At 43.6% G+C, this 18,183-nt stretch overlaps 1 protein-coding gene across 1 annotated transcript in view; it reads right to left on the bottom strand.

Annotated features, from left to right (window-relative positions):
- LOC127329780 (polyubiquitin-like) overlaps positions 1-18,183 on the bottom strand; it is a 218,965-nt gene that overhangs the window by 180,829 nt on the left and 19,953 nt on the right. The window lies entirely within an intron of this gene.

Here is an 18,183-nt window from a genome sequence, read left to right as displayed (position 1 = left end):
GGAGTTCGTTCAGATCTTCGGTATGGGCAGTATTCAAAGAATTTTTGATAAACTCGTCAGCAGAGGATTTTTTCGAGCAAGGTACAGAAGGCAAGACAGTTGGCGGGGGCACCACGGTATAGTTGTGAAAAGTCAACTGGAAAAGGAAAAAACTTTGGTATCAATAACTTTGGCAAGATAGTTTTTCATTAATAAGTCTAGATATTTACAATAGCGGTTACAAGGAGAGTTCATAATGAACAAGTGGTAAAGTTGTCGCCAAAACTACCTTGGCGACAACATCAAAAGAAGGATAGCAAAACAAAAAAGAAAAGTGGTCTACTTGACCTCCGGCTTCGACGAACTTGGAGCTGGAGTTGGTTTGAAGCCAAGAAAGGCAAGGATCTTCTTTGAGTTCGGCTTGGCAGCCTTGATCAAAGACACCCATGTCTTCGTCTCCATCTTTGGCACGTCGCCAACCTTGGCCCAGTCGACGTTTTGCTGGCTGCTAGCAACCAAGGCAATGGTGCCTTCAACGCCAACCTTCAAGCCTTCTTGTCGAAGATTGTGTCCAAGATCCTCTTCAGCATTGAAGCACTTGGCCAGTTCGCCGAACGTCTTCGGTTCTTCTTTCTTCGAGAAGAAATATGGAAACAGCTTCGCCAGGCCTGTGTCAGCATCATCAATGCCTTGGCGTGCTTCATCTCCATGAATCTCGAGGAGGGAGAGCGCGTCGAGAAGGGGGTCACCTTCAGGGAATTCGAGTTCGTAATCTTGACGCGTCCTCCCTGATGATGCAACATAAAGCTTGTCAAAAAAGGAACACCAAGGAAAGCACGGTAACCGAAGAACAAAGAGAGTTAGAATACTTACTAACGAAACGTCGACTCTGCGTCTCTAAGCGAGAGACAATTTCTTTCTCTCGAGAGGTTTGCTGAGTGATCTTGTCACTCAGAGAGGTTTCCGCGTTGTGGAGTCTTTTTCGAAGATCTTCAACAACGGCGGCGCTGGATTTAGCCTTCTTGCGAGCCTTTTCGCCTTGCTCCAATTTTAGAGCAAGAGCGTCAGCACGTTTGTTGGCTTCTGCAAGGTCGGCTGGCAAAACAATCGACAAAAATAAATTGTCATGACAAAAATTATGAGGAAGACTATTCAATCAAGAGAAGAACAGCAAGATAGTACCTTTCAGCTGATTCGAAAGATCACGGTACCTGACAAATTGGGTACCGAGACGGAAAAATTCCTTCATTAAAGGCTGAAAAGAGAGTAAAAGAAAGGAAAATCAAATACAGTGCGGAAAAAGTTCGGCAGTTACAAAGCCAAAAAAGAGGTACACGGAAGAACAAAGGGAAAACTTACGTCATTCAATGAAGAAGTCGTGAAACCACCACTTAATTGGGTGGGTTCTTCGACTGGCTCAACCCTGGCTCTCTTCGGTGAAGGGGCTCGGGGGCTTACAACTGGAGTAGTAAGCTCAACACCTCGTCGAGGAGTCGAGATTTCGTCTCCATCAGGTTGAGCTTCCGAGATAACCAAAGTACGTGACGTGCTCGTTCGAGCAGTCACGTCGATGGGGGGATTGTCCTCCTCTTCATCACTGCAATAAACAGGTTACAGTATAAAGCGACAACATAGAAAAAATGTCGAGAGCACAAAATAACAGGAAACTTACGAGCTGATAAGGGCAGCCTCATAAGGATGTAAAGTTGTTCCTTCTTCGGTAGGAGCAACTTCTTCGGCATGAGATGTGCCGGCCTTGGAGGTGCCAGTGTCGACAGCTTCAAGCCTTTTTCTTTTGTTTCTTGGGGAAACAACAGAAGGAAGGGATTGTGTCGACTCGCTGGCGTTAGATTCAACTTCTTTTTCAGAGGAAGCCGCAGATTTGCGAGAACCCGCGGCTTCACTCTCAGGGAGAGAAGTACCCTGGTTGTCTTCAGTGACAACAGCCTGTTCTTCGACTTCTCCATCTTCAGGGAGAGGAGGAAGAGAAGCTAGGACTGGATGGTTCTACAGAAAAATAGCGACAAGAAAATATACGGGGGTGTCAGTAAAAAAAGAAGTAGCAGTCGAAAAAACAGCAAAAGTTCGTGAAGACAAAAAAGTCGAGAGGACAAAATACCTGGGGGAGAGGATTGGTGGCACTGTATGGCTACACGCGGCAAGAGGATGGAATAGGATCCTTCTTGCTGAGCGAGGAAATTCTTCAGATAAGTTTCTCCAAGTCCTTCACAGAAAGATCCTTGGAGAGCCTATTGGCATCTTTTTCGCCAGCGTAAGTCCAAAGGGGATTTTTGCGAGCCTGCAGAGGCTGCACTCTAATCCTAAGGAAATAGGCTGTGATCTGGATACCCGACAGTTCCTTGCTGCGGGTATTCTGAAGCTCACGGATACGGGACATGAGGGCTTCTGTCGCCGTTTTCTCTTCTTCGGTAGCTTCAGCATCCCAGGAACAGCGGCGAAGAATCTTGGCGCTCCCATCAAAAGGAGCTACGTTGTACTCGATGGAGTTGGCGCTTTCTTCGTGCACGTAGAGCCATCTTTTGCGCCACCCTTGGACGGAGTCGGGGAATTTAACGTCGAAATACTCAACGTCAGAGCGGACGCAGATAACAACACCACCTATGTTGTAGGTGGCGTTGTGGGAGCCATTGCGGCGGAGGCAGAAGATGCGCTTCCACAGAGCCCAGTTAGGAGGGACTCCGAGGAAGCATTCGCAGAGGGTGATGAAAATGGCGACATGGAGGATGGAGTTGGGGGTCAGCTGGTGCAGCTGAATCCCATAGACAAAGAGAAGGCCGTGGAGGAAATCATGGATAGGGGTGGAGAGACCGCGGATGAGGTGGTCGACAAAACTAACCCGATACTCGATTGGCGGAGTAGGGTAGCTTTCTTCGCTGGGAAAGCGGATGGCGCCCTCGTTCTTCATCAATCCCAGCTTCTTCAGCATGTTCACGTCCTGGTTGGAGATTTTGGATCTCTCCCACTCAAGATCTTCAGCAGCCATCTTGAATTCGGGCGTGCTGTGGCGAGTAAGTCGCGCGCGTGGTGGAATCAATGGCGATGAAGGAGTGAAGCTGGTGCGTGGGCGAGCTCAGGGAGAATTGGGCGCAATGGAGATTTTGGGCAGAGAGGAACAGAGGTGCGGCGTGAGCGAAGGTGTGAACGGAGGTAGAAGAAGGACTTATATAGGGATTTGGCGAAGCAATGTACAGTTGGATGGAGAAATCCTACGGTGGAAAATGAACTCGTAACTGAAGGGTAAAAAGGTATTTTTACTGGGATGGAACAGAACAGGCGCTACAGTACGTGCGCCAGGAAAAGCGGAGGACGTGTGTCCCCCACTTGCACGACGTGTCAACATGACAGGAAATTTGGACCCACAAGACAGAGAGAGAGTAGTACTCGCGCTTTCCGGATGCAAAGATCGTGGCTATCGTCAGTAATGAGGTCACTTTAACCAAGGAGAAAATCTCGACAGTAACAAAAAGAGAAGATTGGCGGGAGGAAAAATTATTTCGGGAGCCTTTGATCAAATACAAGTTTTTGCCCAAATGCTCGGGGGCTACTTTAGAAAAAAGTAAAATTCGAGTATGACAATATAGAAATTGTGGGAGCCTATGATCAAACGCAAGCATTTGTTCATAGCCTCGGGGGCTACTCCCATCGGGAGCGCTGTTCGCGCACCCGATAGATATGAAAAGTTCGAGAAAGCATGACAATATAGAAGCATAAAAAGTAGAGCCTATAACCAAGTCCAAGTCCTTGGCTATAGCCTCGGGGGCTACTCCCATCGGGAACGTTGTTCGCGTGCCCGATGAAATAATACAAGGAGTGAGCATATTTCGAGTTACATAAATAACTTGACATATACTCCCATCGGGAAGTCAATATAAGTCATCTGTGACTCAATAAAATGTGCTATTCCAACAGCCGAAAAAGCACTCGACAATATATTCTCAGAGCGCTAAAAGTCGCGAATAATCTCTGAATGCCGCAAAACTTTGCGAAGGTAAGACCCCAGATCTATTCTGAGCGGCGTGGCACCGTCTCTGACATCGGATTGCTACTTTTTTCCGTATCAACAGATACGAAGAAAAATCCTAACGGACGCGTTAGGTACCCGATAAAATATGACTTGGACTCGACAGAATGGTAAGACCTTAAGCGGCACTTGTCGAAGTTTACACCAGTATCCCGAGATCATGTCCAGGGACGTGATCTTGAAGTAGGTTTTTGTGGATTGCCACTAGAGCAGTTAACTAGTACCTGATCCGTCAGATGAACTAGCCCCAACTACCAGTATCCCTGTACAATATAGAATTGCGAGCTTGGCGAAAATATAAAATTGGAGATTTTCCCTGATTCTTCGATTCAAGCAAAATCTCGGGGGCTAGTGACATAGGCATCCCCAATGGGCCTGCCGAAGATGGTACCCAGGGTTTACTGAAGGCCCATGACTCGTAGAATATGAAGTTCGGAAGCCCAAGATAGAATTAAGGAAAGCTAGAGTTGTATTAGGAAACATAGACTTGTAATCTTGCGGGACGGGTTAGAAACCCTCCCGGACTCTGTAAACTTGTGTATCACGAATCCCTCGGCTCCGCCTCCTATATAAGGGGGAGTCGAGGGACAAGGAGAGGATCGAATCATTGTCTCACAACACCCTAGCTTTCATAATCGTCGAGTACTTTTTGGCTGAAACCTTCGAGATCTACTTGCCCTCTACTTCCAGCAAAACCCTAGTCTACAACTTGTAGGCATTGATAAGTTAATCCCTTGTCACACCCATAAATAAATAAAAAACTAAAGTACATGTGTAAACAAAAGAGAAGAGGGATGATCTACCTTGCTGGTAGAGATAACGTCCTTCATGGGAGCCGCTCTTTGAAAGTCTGTTTGGCAAGGGGGTTAGAGTGCCCACTACCATTCGTTGACAACAACAAACACCTCTCAAAACTTTACTTTCTCTATATGATTTCAAAACTTAAAAAGCTCTAGCACATGATATAATCCCTGCTTCCCTCTGTGAAGGGCCTTTCTTTTACTTTATGTTGAGTCAGTTTACCTACTTCCTTCCATCTTAGAAGCAAACACTTATGTCAACTGTGCATTGATTCTTACATATTTGCTTATTTGCATTCACCATATTACTTTGTGTTGACAATTATCCATGAGATATACATGTTGAAAGTTGAAAGCAACTGCTGAAACTTGTATCTTCCTTTGTGTTGTTTCAATACCTTTACTTTGAATTTATTGCTTTATGAGTTAACTCTTATGCAAGACTTTTGATACTTGTCTTGAAAGTACTATTCATGAAAAGTTTTGCTATATGTATTCTATTTGATTAGCAAACTATAGATCGTTGCCTTGAGTCACTGCATTCATCTTATATGCTTTACAATAGTATGATCAAGGTTATGTAAGTAGCATGTCACTACATAAATTATTCTTTTTATCGTTTACCTACTCGAGGGCGAGTAGGAACTAAGCTTGGGGATGCTGATACGTCTCCAACGTATCTATAATTTCTGATGTTCCATGCTTGTTTTATGACAATTCCTACATGTTTTTGCTCACACTTTATAATGATTTTATGCATTTTCCGGAACTAACCTATTAACAAGATGCCGAAGTGCCATTTCCTGTTTTCTGCTGTTTTTGGTTCCAGAAAGGCTGTTCGGGCAATATTCTCGGAATTCGACGAAACGAAGACCCAACATCTTATTTTTCCCGGAAGCATCCAGAACACCGAAGGAGAGTCGGAGGAGGGCCAGGGGGCCACCACACCATAAGGCGACGCGGCCCTAGGCCTGGCCGCGCCGGCCTATGGTGAGGGGGGCCCAGGCACCCTCCTGCGCCGCCTCTTCGCCTATTTAAGCCCTTCGACCTAAAAACGCGATACGGATTGACGAAACTCCAGAAAGACTCCAGGGGCGCCGCCGCCATCGCGAAACTCCAATTCGGGGGACAGAAGTCTCTGTTCCGGCACCCTGCCGGGACGGGGAAGTGCCCCCGGAAGCCATCTCCATTGACACCACCGCCTCCATCATGCTCCGTGAGTAGTTCCCCCATGGACTACGGGTTCTAGCTGTAGCTAGTTGGTACTCTCTCTCCCATGAACTTCAGTACAATGATCTCATGAGCTGCCTTACATGATTGAGATTCATCTGATGTAATCGGTGTTGTGTTTGTTGGGATCCGATTGATTGTTACATTATGATTAGTCTATCTATATAAGTTTGTGAAGTTATTGTTGCTGCAATCTTGTTATGCTTAATGCTTGTCACTAGGGCCCGAGTGGCATGATCTTAGATTTAAGCTCTATACTTATTGCTTAGATTGTATCTACAAGTTGTTTGCACATGTCTATGTCCGGAACCCGAGGCCCCAGAGTGACAACAACTGGGATAACTAGAGGGGAATGCTTAGGTATGAGGATCACATGTTTTCACCAAGTGTTAATGCTTTGCTCCGGTGCTCTATTAAAAGGAGTACCTTAATTGCCAGTAGATTCCCTTGAGGCCCGGCTGCCACCGGCTAGTAGGTCAAAAGATGTTATGCAAGTTTCTCATTGCGAGCACGTATAACTATATATGAAAAACATGCCTACATAATTAATAATCTTGATGTTCTGTCTTAATGCTATTTCAATCCTATCAATTGCCAACTTTAATTTGTTCACCCAACACTTGTCACTTGTTATTGGAGAGTTACCACTAGTGAAGATAGCTGGGAACCCCGGTCCATCTTTCATCATCATATACTCGTTCTATATGTCATTGGAAGTAGTATCAACTATTTTCTGGTGCCATTGCCTCTGTGTTACGGTTACTGCTGTTGTGTTACTGTTACTATTGCTCTCATATTACTGCTGCTTTCACATCACCCCTGTTACTAGTGCTTTTCTAGGTGCAGCTGAATTGACAACTCAGTTGTTAAGGCTTATAAGTATTATTTACCTCCCCTTGTGTCGAATCAATAAATTTGGGTTTTACTTCCCGCGAAGACTGTTGCGATCCCCTATACTTGTGGGTCATCACACGCGCGCCCTGGCAACGCCACGACGCGACGCCCTCGAAGGACGCCGACGTCGGCATTGTCGCCGTGCGCCCTGTACACGACGCCAGCAACTCCACCACTCTGCACGCGTCCTCCTCTACCCCGTACCTCTCTTGCTGATGCCAAAGCCCTGCCGGAGACCACTGCACACGACGTGCCCGATGACGTCGCCCGCCATGCCGGCCATGCCGCGCTCCTCCTCTCTGGCGCCTATAAAAGCCACGCCCCTCGCCCTGGACATCACCACACAAACTCGCAGCCTCCCTCTCTTCCTCCTAGAGCCTCCCTCTCTCCCTCCTCGCTGCTCACCGGAGCAAAGAACCCGCCACGGCCACCGGCGGCATCCCTCAACGCCGCCCCATTTCTCGCCACCTCAGCCTCCAACACCTACACCCTCTTGTAGCCCTTGGAAATCCTCGCCGAACGCACCAAACCTCGCCGGAAACCGTGCCCGGAGGTGAGCGCTAGCGCCGCCGCAAGCTTGCAGCATCGGGAGGAAGACGACAGCCCAACGCCGTCGGATCGTCATCCGACGATCTGCGCGCTCCGCGCGTGCCCGACGTGCATGCGCCATGCACGCTAGGCCCGGGCAGAAGCTGGGCCGGCCCACTTCGTTTCCCGCCCCCGTTTGAATTTGAATTCCGTTTTAATGTTTTTCCTTTAAGTTGCTTACTGGTACCTTGCTAGATTTCAAATTTCTCCAGATCTACTTGACCATTTTTAGTGAATTTCATATGGTTGGAAAGCCTGTGAAATTATCTATCTAACCCCACTAGTTTCAACCCTTGATCCTGTGTAGAATTAAAGTAGCAAAAATAACAAGGAAGAGACTTTTAAGTTTTCAAACAATTATTAAAAATCAACCCTAAGTGATATTGAGTTGATTCCAACTCTCATAAATCAATTTTCACATTGTTTAATTGATTATGCAAAAACATGACTTAGTTGTGTGCATGATCATGGGCTAGATTCAAAAATTGGCTATGTAGTCAATACCAGCCCATTTAAATCAATTCCAAATTTAGGTTTTCAAATCTATGAGGTGTAGCACCTCATTTAAATCATCTTCCCAAGTAGTATGAAGCAATGTGATGACCCTTGTTGCTTGGTCTCATACTTGCTCACTTGAGGATCTTAAATCAAATAGGATTTAAATTACATGAGGTATAGAACCTCATTTAAATCATTTTTCTCAAATGGTAAATGTGAAGTATTGACCTTGGTCAACATGATCTCACCTTTATGAATTGAGGAAATTAAATCTTAACCATGTTCAATGAGAGGAAATTATTTCTCCCAAACTAAAGAGAAACCCTAATCCACATTTCAATAAGGGGAGTTGTTTTCCAAAACCTAAGAAGAAACCCTAGTCTAAGGTTGAGTATGGATTAGGATGATGCTAGATCATCTTGTGTGAGCCATTATGGCTAATTAAGTCTACTTAAGTGTTGTTTGGTGATTGCATCCTTGTATTCGTTTATAGACGCTAGTACCGGAGACTATCAGGAGGAGGAGGTCTTCTACCCAGAGGAAGGAGAAGAGAACTTTGACCACCACCTCAACCAAGGCAAGCTAACACTCTTGCAAAGTTCCCATGTGCAAAGCTCTCATGGAGCAAGGCACCATTACATATTACTTATGCTTAATGACCCTATCCCAAGTTTTTACCTTACAAGCTTTTTGTTTTATTTATCAAAGGTTATTTTTGATTCATGATTCACTTGGTCTAGATGTGGAGTAGTACAAGAGCATCACACTTAGCCTAGAAAGATATAAGCTAGTTAGCACCCCTCATGAATAGTTGCTACTGCTAAGATCAAAAGTGTCTACTCTAGATGGAAACTTGTGAAAACCAATGACTTTGAAAACCTTGGAATGATGAGTCATTCTATTGAAAGATTTTGAAGGTGAATATGACTTGTGAATGACTTGGTGAAACTTACCAAAAACTGATGGTTGGGTTCGGATGCGATACCATTCCAATTCTTGAGTATCCCCACAATACCTGAATCTGGGTAGGGCTTAACTGGAAACTTATGTATTTTAGTATGGGTTCCCTCTGAACAAGCATCATAGGAGTTATGCCGAGGCTGCCTCCGTTGAAAGTGAAATGATGTGAAATGAGGTGAATTGTCCGGCCAAGCCCTGTGCAGTTCCCAGGCTGACGGTTTGTCTTCACTGGGAGGCTGATGTCTACGCACGCTTCTATTCCTGTAGACAGTGTTGGGCCTCCAAGAGCAGAGGTTTGTAGAACAGCAGCAAGTTTCCCTTAAGTGAATCACCCAAGGTTTATCAAACTCAGGGAGGTAGAGGTCAAAGATATCCCTCTCAAGCAACCCTGCAATTACGATATACAAGAAGTCTCTTGTGTCCCCAACACACCTAATACACTTGTCAGATGTATAGGTGCACTAGTTCGGCGAAGAGATAGTGAAATACAAGTAATATGGATGATTGTAAGTAGTAATTGCAATCTGAAATAAATATGGCAGCAAGTAAACATGCAGTAGAACAGTAAATAAACGGTGATTCGATGCTTGGAAACAAGGCCTAGGGATCCTAATTTCACTAGTGGACACTCTCAACATTGCAATCATAATTGAATATAAATATAAGCACTTCACTATGCTATTCTGAACTACTCTCTGGCGGGATAACGAACACTAATTCACCGTGTAGGGCTGCAAAGCAAACCTTAAAGATGTATTCCCAAGTACTAATAAACACCCCACGCTGTCACTGTGAGCATCCATAGGAGGTACTAACACACCACAATTTCATAGAGACATCCAACTCAAATCATAACTCAGTGAATAAGTATTCTGTGAAAGATAGCCTAAGAGACCCACACGGTGCACACACTGTCACCTTTACACACGTGGGACAAGGAGTCTCCGGAGATCACATAAGTAAAACCCACTTGAATAGCATAACGACATCTAGATTACAAAGCTCATCATATGGATCTCAATCATGCAAAGCAGTTCACGAGATCATTGTATTGAAGTACATGGGAGAGAGATTAACCACATAGCTACCGGTACAACCCTTAGCCTCGGTGGAGAACTACTCCCTCCTCATCATAGGAGACAGCAGCGGCGATGAAGATGGCGGTGGTGTCGATGGAGATGCCTTCCGGGGGCAATTCCCCGTCCCGGCGGCGTGCCGGAACAGAGACTTCTGTCCCCCGAATCTTGGCTTCGCGATGGTTGCGGCTGCAGAACTTTTCTCGTCTCGTGGCTTATAACCCTAGGGTTTTCGCGACGGAGGCTTTAAGTAGGCGGAAGGGCAGCCCCGGAGGAGTCCTGGTGGACCCACACCATAGGGGGGCGCCCCCCCTTGGCCGCGCCGCCTTATGGGGTTGGGCCCCCAGGGCTCCCCTCTGGTCCCTCTCTGGCTCTCTGGAAGCTTCCGTGAAATATAAGACCCTAGGCGTTGATTTCGTCCGATTCCGAGAGTATTTCCTTTGTAGGATTTCTGAAACCAAAAACAGCAAAAAACAGGAACTGGCGCTTCGGCATCTCGTTAATAGGTTAGTTCCGGAAAATGCATCAAAACGATATAAAGTGTGAACAAAACATGTAGGTATTGTCATAAAACTAGCATGGAACATCAGAAATTATAGATACGTTGGAGACGTATCAGCATCCCCAAGCTTAGTTCCCACTCGCCCTCGAGTAGGTAAACGATAACAACAATAATTTCTGTAGTGACATGCTACTAACATAATCTTGATCATACTATTGTAAAGCATATGAGATGAATGAAATGATTCAAAGCAATGGTAAAGACAATGACTAAACAATTGAATCATATAGCAAAGACTTTTCATGAATAGTACTTTCAAGACAAGCATCTATAAGTCTTGCATAAGAGTTAACTCATAAAGCAATAGATTCAAAGTAAAGGCATTGAAGCAACACAAAGGAAGATTTAAGTTTCAGCAATTGCTTTCAACTTTCAACATGCATATCTCATGGATAGTTGTCATCATAAAGCAATATAACAAGTGCAATAGGTAAACATGTAAGAATCAATGCACACAGTTGACACAAGTGTTTGCTTCTAAGATAGAAAGAAGTAGGTAAACTGACTCAACATAAAAGTAAAAGAATGGCCCTTCGCAGAGGGAAGCATGGATTGGTGTATTTGTGCTAGAGCTTTTATTTTGAAAACATAGAAACAATTTTGTCAACGGTAGTAATAATTCATATGTGTTATGTGAAAGATATCTTATAAGTTGCAAGCCTCATGCATAGTATACCAATAGTGCCCGCACCTTGTCCTAATTAGCTTGGATTTACATGGATTATCATTGCATAGCACATGTTTCAACCAAGTGTCACAAAGGGGTACCTCTATGCCGCCTGTACAAAGGTCTAAGGAGAAAGTTCGCATTGGATTTCTCGCTTTTTGATTATTCTCAACTTAGACATCCATACCGGGACAACATAGACAACAGATAATGGACTCCTCTTTAATGCATAAGCATTCAACAACAGATAATATTCTCATAAGAGATTGAGGATTGTTGTCCAAACTGAAAATTCCACCATGGATCATGGCTTTAGTTAGCGGCCCAATGTTCTTCTCTAACAATATGCATACTCAAACCATTTGACCATGATAAATCACCCTTACTTCAGACAAGACGAACATGCATAGCAACTCACATGATATTCAACAAAGGTGTAATAGTTGATGGCGTCCCCAGAAACATGGTTATCGCTCAACAAGCAACTTATAAGAAATAAGACACATAAGTACATATTCAATACCACAATAGTTTTTTAGGCTATTTTTTTCCCATGAGCTATATATTCCAAAGACAAAGAATGGAATTTTAAAGGTAGCACTTCAAGCAATTTACTTTGGAATGGCAGAAAAATACCATGTAGTAGGTAGGTAGGTATGGTGGACACAAATGGCATAGTTTTTGGCTCAAGGATTTTGGATGCACGAGAAGTAATCCCTCTCAATACAAGGCTTAGGCTAGCAAGATTGTTTGAAGCAAACTCAAGTATGAACCGGTACAGCAAAAATTACATAAGAACATATTGCAAGCATTATAAGACTCTACACTGTCTTCCTTGTTGTTCAAACCCTCACCAGAAAATATCTAGACTTTAGAGAGACCAATCATGCAAACCAAATTTCAACAAGCTCTATGGTAGTTCTTCATTAATAGGTGCAAAGTACATGATGCAAAAGCTTAAACATGATCTATTTGAGCACAACAATTGCCAAGTATCAAATTATTCAAGACATTATACCAATTACCAGATGAAGCATTTTCTGTTTTCAACCATATAACAATGAACGAAGCAGTTTCAACCTTCGCCATGATCATTAAGAGTAAAGCTAAGAACACATGTGTTCATATGCAATAGCGGAGCGTGTCTCTCTCCCACACAAAGAATGCTAGGATCCGATTTTATTCAAACAAAACAAAAATAAAAACATAAAGACGCTCCAAGTAAAGCACATAAGATGTGACGGAATAAAAATATAGTTTCACTAGAGGTGACCTGATAAGTTGTTGATGAAGAAGGGGATGCCTTGGGCATCCCCAAGCTTAGATGCTTGAGTCTTCTTGAAATATGCAGGGATGAACCGCGGGGGCATCCCCAAGCTTAGACTTTTCACTCTTCTTGATCCTATTGTATCATCCTCCTCTCTTGATCCTTGAAAACTTTCTCCACACCAAACTCAAAACAAACTCATTAGAGGGTTAGTGCATAATCAAAAATTCACATGTTCAGAGGTAACACAATCATTCTTAACACTTCTGGACATTGCCCAAAGCTACTGAAAGTTAATGCAACAAAGAAATCCATCAATCATAGCAAAAGAGGCAATGCGAAATAAAAGGCAGAATCTTTCAAAACAGAACAGTCCGTAAAGACGAATTTTTCAGGGGCACTTAACTTGCTCAGATGAAAATACTCAAATTGAATGAAAGTTGCGTACATATCTGAGGATCACGCACGTAAATTGGCAGATTTTTCTGAGTTACCTACAGACGGGGCTACTCAATTTCGTGACAGTAAGAATTCTGTTTCTGCGCAGTAATCCAAATCTAGTATCAACCTTACTATCAAAGACTTTACTTGGCACAACAATGCAATAAAATAAAGATAAGGAGAGGTTGCTATAGTAGTAAAAACTTCCAAGACACAACAAAACAGTAGCAAAATAAAAGCATGGGTTATCTCCCAAGAAGTGCTTTCTTTATAGCCATTAAGATGGGCTCAGCAATTTTAATGATGCTCACATAAGAATGAGAATTGAAGCAAAGAGAGCATCAAAAGGCAAATTCAAAACAAATTTAAGCCTAACCCACTTCCTATGAAAAGGTGTATTGTACACAAATAAATTCATGTAGAACAAAGTGGCAAGTATAGGAAGATAAAACACAAGTAACTTCAAAATTTTCAACATAAAGAGGGGAAACTTAATATTATTAAGATGCATATAACCATGTTTCCCTCTCTCATAATAACTTTCAGTAGCATCATGAACAAACTCAATAATATAACTATCACATAAAGCATTCTTATCATGAGTCTCATGCATAAAATAATTACTACTCCCAACATAAGCATAGTCATTCTTATTAATTGTAGTGGGAGCAAATTCAACAAAGTAGCTATCATTATTATTCTCATCATCAAATATAGGAGGCATAGTATAATCATAATAAACTTTATCCTCCATAGTAGGTGGCACCAAAATACCACTATCATTATAATCATCATAAATGGGAGGCAAAGTATCATCAAAGTAAATTTTCTCCTCCATGCTTTGGGGACTAAAAATATCATGCTCATCAAAACCAGCTTCCCCAAGCTTAGAATTTTCCATAGCATTAGCAATAATAGTATTCGTACTAATAACATTGCTACTAGCATGCAAATAAGGTTCCATAGGTTTTTTAATTTTCGCATCAAACAATCCATGTCTTAACTCAGGAAATAGATTAAAAAGCTCACAGTTGTTTTCCATTATGCCTAACTAGTTAAACAAGAAACAAAAAGATGCAATTGCAGGATCTAAAGGAAATAGCTTTGAGCACTCACACACCGGCAACAGTGCTAGGAAATAGCTTAGTAGTCGGAGGATGTGAATACCTTTTACCTTACCTCCCCGGCAACGGCGCCAGAAAATAGCTTGATGTCTACGCACGCTTCTATTCCTGTAGACAGTGTTGGGCCTCGAAGAGCAGAGGTTTGTAGAACAGCAGCACGTTTCCCTTAAGTGAATCACCCAAGGTTTATCGAACTCAGTGAGGTAGAGGTCAAAGATATCCCTCTCAAGCAACCCTGCAATTACGATACAAGAAGTCTCTTGTGTCCCCAACACACCTAATACACTTGTCAGATGTATAGGTGCACTAGTTCGGCGAAGAGATAGTGAAATACAAGTAATATGGATGATTGTAAGTAGTAATTGCAATCTGAAATAAATATGGCAGCAAGTAAACATGCAGTAGAACAGTAAATAAACGGTGATTCGATGCTTGGAAACAAGTCCTAGGGATCCTACTTTCACTAGTGGACACTCTCAACATTGCAATCATAATTGAATATAAATATAAGCACTTCACTATGCTATTCTGAACTACTCTCTGGCGGGATCACAAACACTAATTCACCGTGTAGGGCTACAAAGCAAACCTTAAAGATGTATTCCCAAGTACTAATAAACACCCCACACTGTCACTGTGAGCATCCATAGGAGGTACTAACACACCTCAATTTCATAGAGACATCCAACTCAAATCATAACTCAGTGAATAAGTATTCTGTGAAATATAGCCTAAGAGACCCACACGGTGCACACACTGTCACCTTTACACACGTGGGACAAGGAGTCTCCGGAGATCACATAAGTAAAACCCACTTGAATAGCATAACGACATCTAGATTACAAAGCTCATCATATGGATCTCAATCATGCAAAGCAGTTCATGGGATCATTGTATTGAAGTACATGGGAGAGAGATTAACCACATAGCTACCGGTACAACCCTTAGCCTCGGTGGAGAACTACTCCCTCCTCATCATAGGAGACAGCAGCGGCGATGAAGATGGCGGTGGTGTCGATGGAGATGCCTTCCGGGGGCAATTCCCCGTCCCAGCGGCGTGCCGGAACAGAGACTTCTGTCCCCCGAATCTTGGCTTCGCGATGGCGGCGGCTGCAGAACTTTTCTCGTCTCGTGGCTTATATCCCTAGGGTTTTCGCGACGGAGGCTTTAAGTAGGCGGAAGGGCAGCCTCGGAGGAGTCCTGGTGGACCCACACCATAGGGGGGCGCGCCCCCCCTTGGCAGTGCCGCCTTATGGGGTTGGGCCCCCAGGGCTCCCCTCTGGTCCCTCTCTGGCTCTCTAGAAGCTTCCGTGAAATATAAGACCCTGGGCGTTGATTTCGTCCAATTCCGAGAGTATTTCCTTTGTAGGATTTCTGAAACCAAAAACAGCAGAAAACAGGAACTGGCGCTTCGGCGTCTCGTTAATAGGTTAGTTCCGGAAAATGCATCAAAATGATATAAAGTTTGAACAAAACATGTAGGTATTGTCATAAAACTAGCGTGGAACATCAGAAATTATAGATACGTTTGAGACGTATCAGAGGCCAAGCTCATGGGGAGAGGTGCCTATACTAGGGTATGTAAATGAAAGGTTAGGATTGGTTGTTCGCGTACTGCGTACGATAAATCAGGGCCAGTTACCCCTGACGGACTATTGCAATTATTGTGGCACAACTGTACGACCTCTGCAGAGTGTAAACCTATTCGAATAGCCGCGTCCGCGGTCATGGACAGTTGGAAAGGCCATACTGTTCCATCATCAGAACTTTTCCAAAATATGAATGGTGACTTGTGACTTGAGTTTGAAAGGTGACTTTGATTTTGAATCGCAACAGAGTTGTGGGAATGGCACTAATGTTCCCACTTGAGTTAAGTTAGGCAAATGAAGAGGCTTTGTTTACTAAAGTGCTTGTGAAATAATACTGGCTTTATGCAAATGAAACTAGAGCTTAGCACCCCCTTACCATAGTTGATAGTACTTACATTAGTATTAGTTTGCGAGTACTTTAAAGTACTCACGGCTTTGTCCCTGGCTATTCAAATGGCCAGACTATGAAGAGGAGTATCAGAACCAGGAAGAAGGACAGCAGGACGTCTACGACAACTAGGACCACTCCTGACGTCAACAGTTGCCTGTGGAATAGATGGACCACAACAGCTACTTCGCTTCCGCTATGTGTTTTGTAATTGATCAATAGATCAACTATTATTGTAATGAGAATGGATCATGTGATCCTTTGTTGTAAGACAATTATGTGTTGTAACGAATGATGTTCTATGATATCAATCTATTATGTCTCGCAAAAACAATATTTCTGGGATTGCGAGGAATGGCATAATAGGCATCTGGACTTAAAAATCCGGGTGTTGACAAGTTGGTATCAGAGCCATCGTTGACCTTAGGAGACCCTAGTTAGAATGGACGTCTGAAAAACTTAGTTTCAAAACCAATGAAGTGAATATTTATGAAAACCTATTCTCACTCTTACCCTGGAGATCTTTTCAAAAAGAGAAATTTATGCTCTACTTTTCCTTGAAAATTCTACATAAAAGTTTGCACACTTGCTCACTTCTCTAACTTACTCATCCAAACTGCTCACAGATGGAGTACACCTGCAAGTCCTATCAGCTTGGCCACGGAGGAAACCTCATGTTCGAGAAGGATCTGGAGAAGTTAGCTGAATATTTAGGACGCCCGTATCCCAAGTTCTTCGGAGTACCCCTCAATAATCCGTCAGGAGGACAACCTCGGTGGGAAGTTACCGCAGATCTGAGAGGAAAGCTTGGAGCCCCAATATGGGAAACCATTTGGTTTTCTGTAACGGGAAACACTTGGAAGGAAGGACTAGTCAGAGCTATGCAAGAAGCAATTGCTCGTCTGTGTGGACAAAATGAGAACAGGATCAAGAACACTCGTTTCATCTACTACCCAAGACATGATCTCATGGGAAGACTAATGACCATGCCACCGCACACGAAGATGAACCACTATGTAGCACACCTGGACTTCATGATGTACAAGACCCGCAATGAGTTGGACAACGCCCGCATCTTTCGCCAAGCACATTACCCGTGAAGACTCGGACTCCACCCTGAAGAGTAGTACTCCCTCTGTTTCATTTTATAGTGCCTATTGTTTTTTGGCACGGAAATTAGCGCAAGAGTATTTTTTACACAAGACTCCTTGTTGAACGATTTGAGATCAACGTAAAATTTGGTAAATCCATATCTTTCTAACTTACCATAATAATGTTTGGGAGCTGAACGATTTGGAAGCTGAACGGGGAGGGGTAATTGAAGAAAAGCTAAGCTACAACCTTATATTCTGAAACAAATGCCGAAAATCTATAGGCACTATATAAAGGAACGGAGGGAGTATTACTCAAGCACTATCGTAGGTGTGAGTTGTAACAGGACCCCCTTGTATCGTAGAACGAATGAATGGTTCTTCAAACCAACGGTGTGTTAGATTTGTAATGTGTGATGCTTGGTATGAATGAAAAAGTGTTGTTGGTTTTTACCCCCTCAACACTACTCAAGTTTTCAAGTTTTCAACTTTTTGAACTTTAAACCAAACAAACCCTAGAAATTTCCCTCTTATCTTATCATCTACCTCAATGTTCAGATGGCCCCACCAACCCGCAGCACCAACCAAGACGCAATGATGCAGATGCTCCAGATGATGATGGCAGACCGAGAAGCCGAGAGGGCTGAACGCCAAGCCAATATTACCGCACTGCAACAGATCGCTCAGAACAATCACGGCCATGGAAACCACGGCCACCCGGGGTCAAAGTTGAAGAACTTTCAGAACACCAACCCACCCATGTTCAGCAAGACCGAAGAGCCACTGGACGCAGATGACTGGCTCCAGACAATGGAGAACAACCTAGAAGTTGCGGGAGTAGAAGCCGTAGAGAAATTACTATTCGCCACCCACTACCTGTCAGGACCTGCAAGAGCCTGGTGGACAAGCGCCCGCGCAATGAATGCGGGCCAAATGATGACCTGGGAAGACTTCAAGACCAAATTCAGCAAATACCATGTGCCCCAA

This window comes from Lolium perenne, chromosome 2 (assembly GCF_019359855.2).
Source record: "Lolium perenne isolate Kyuss_39 chromosome 2, Kyuss_2.0, whole genome shotgun sequence".
Classification (NCBI taxonomy): domain Eukaryota; kingdom Viridiplantae; phylum Streptophyta; class Magnoliopsida; order Poales; family Poaceae; genus Lolium; species Lolium perenne.
This window is presented reverse-complemented; position numbering and strand designations above follow the sequence as displayed.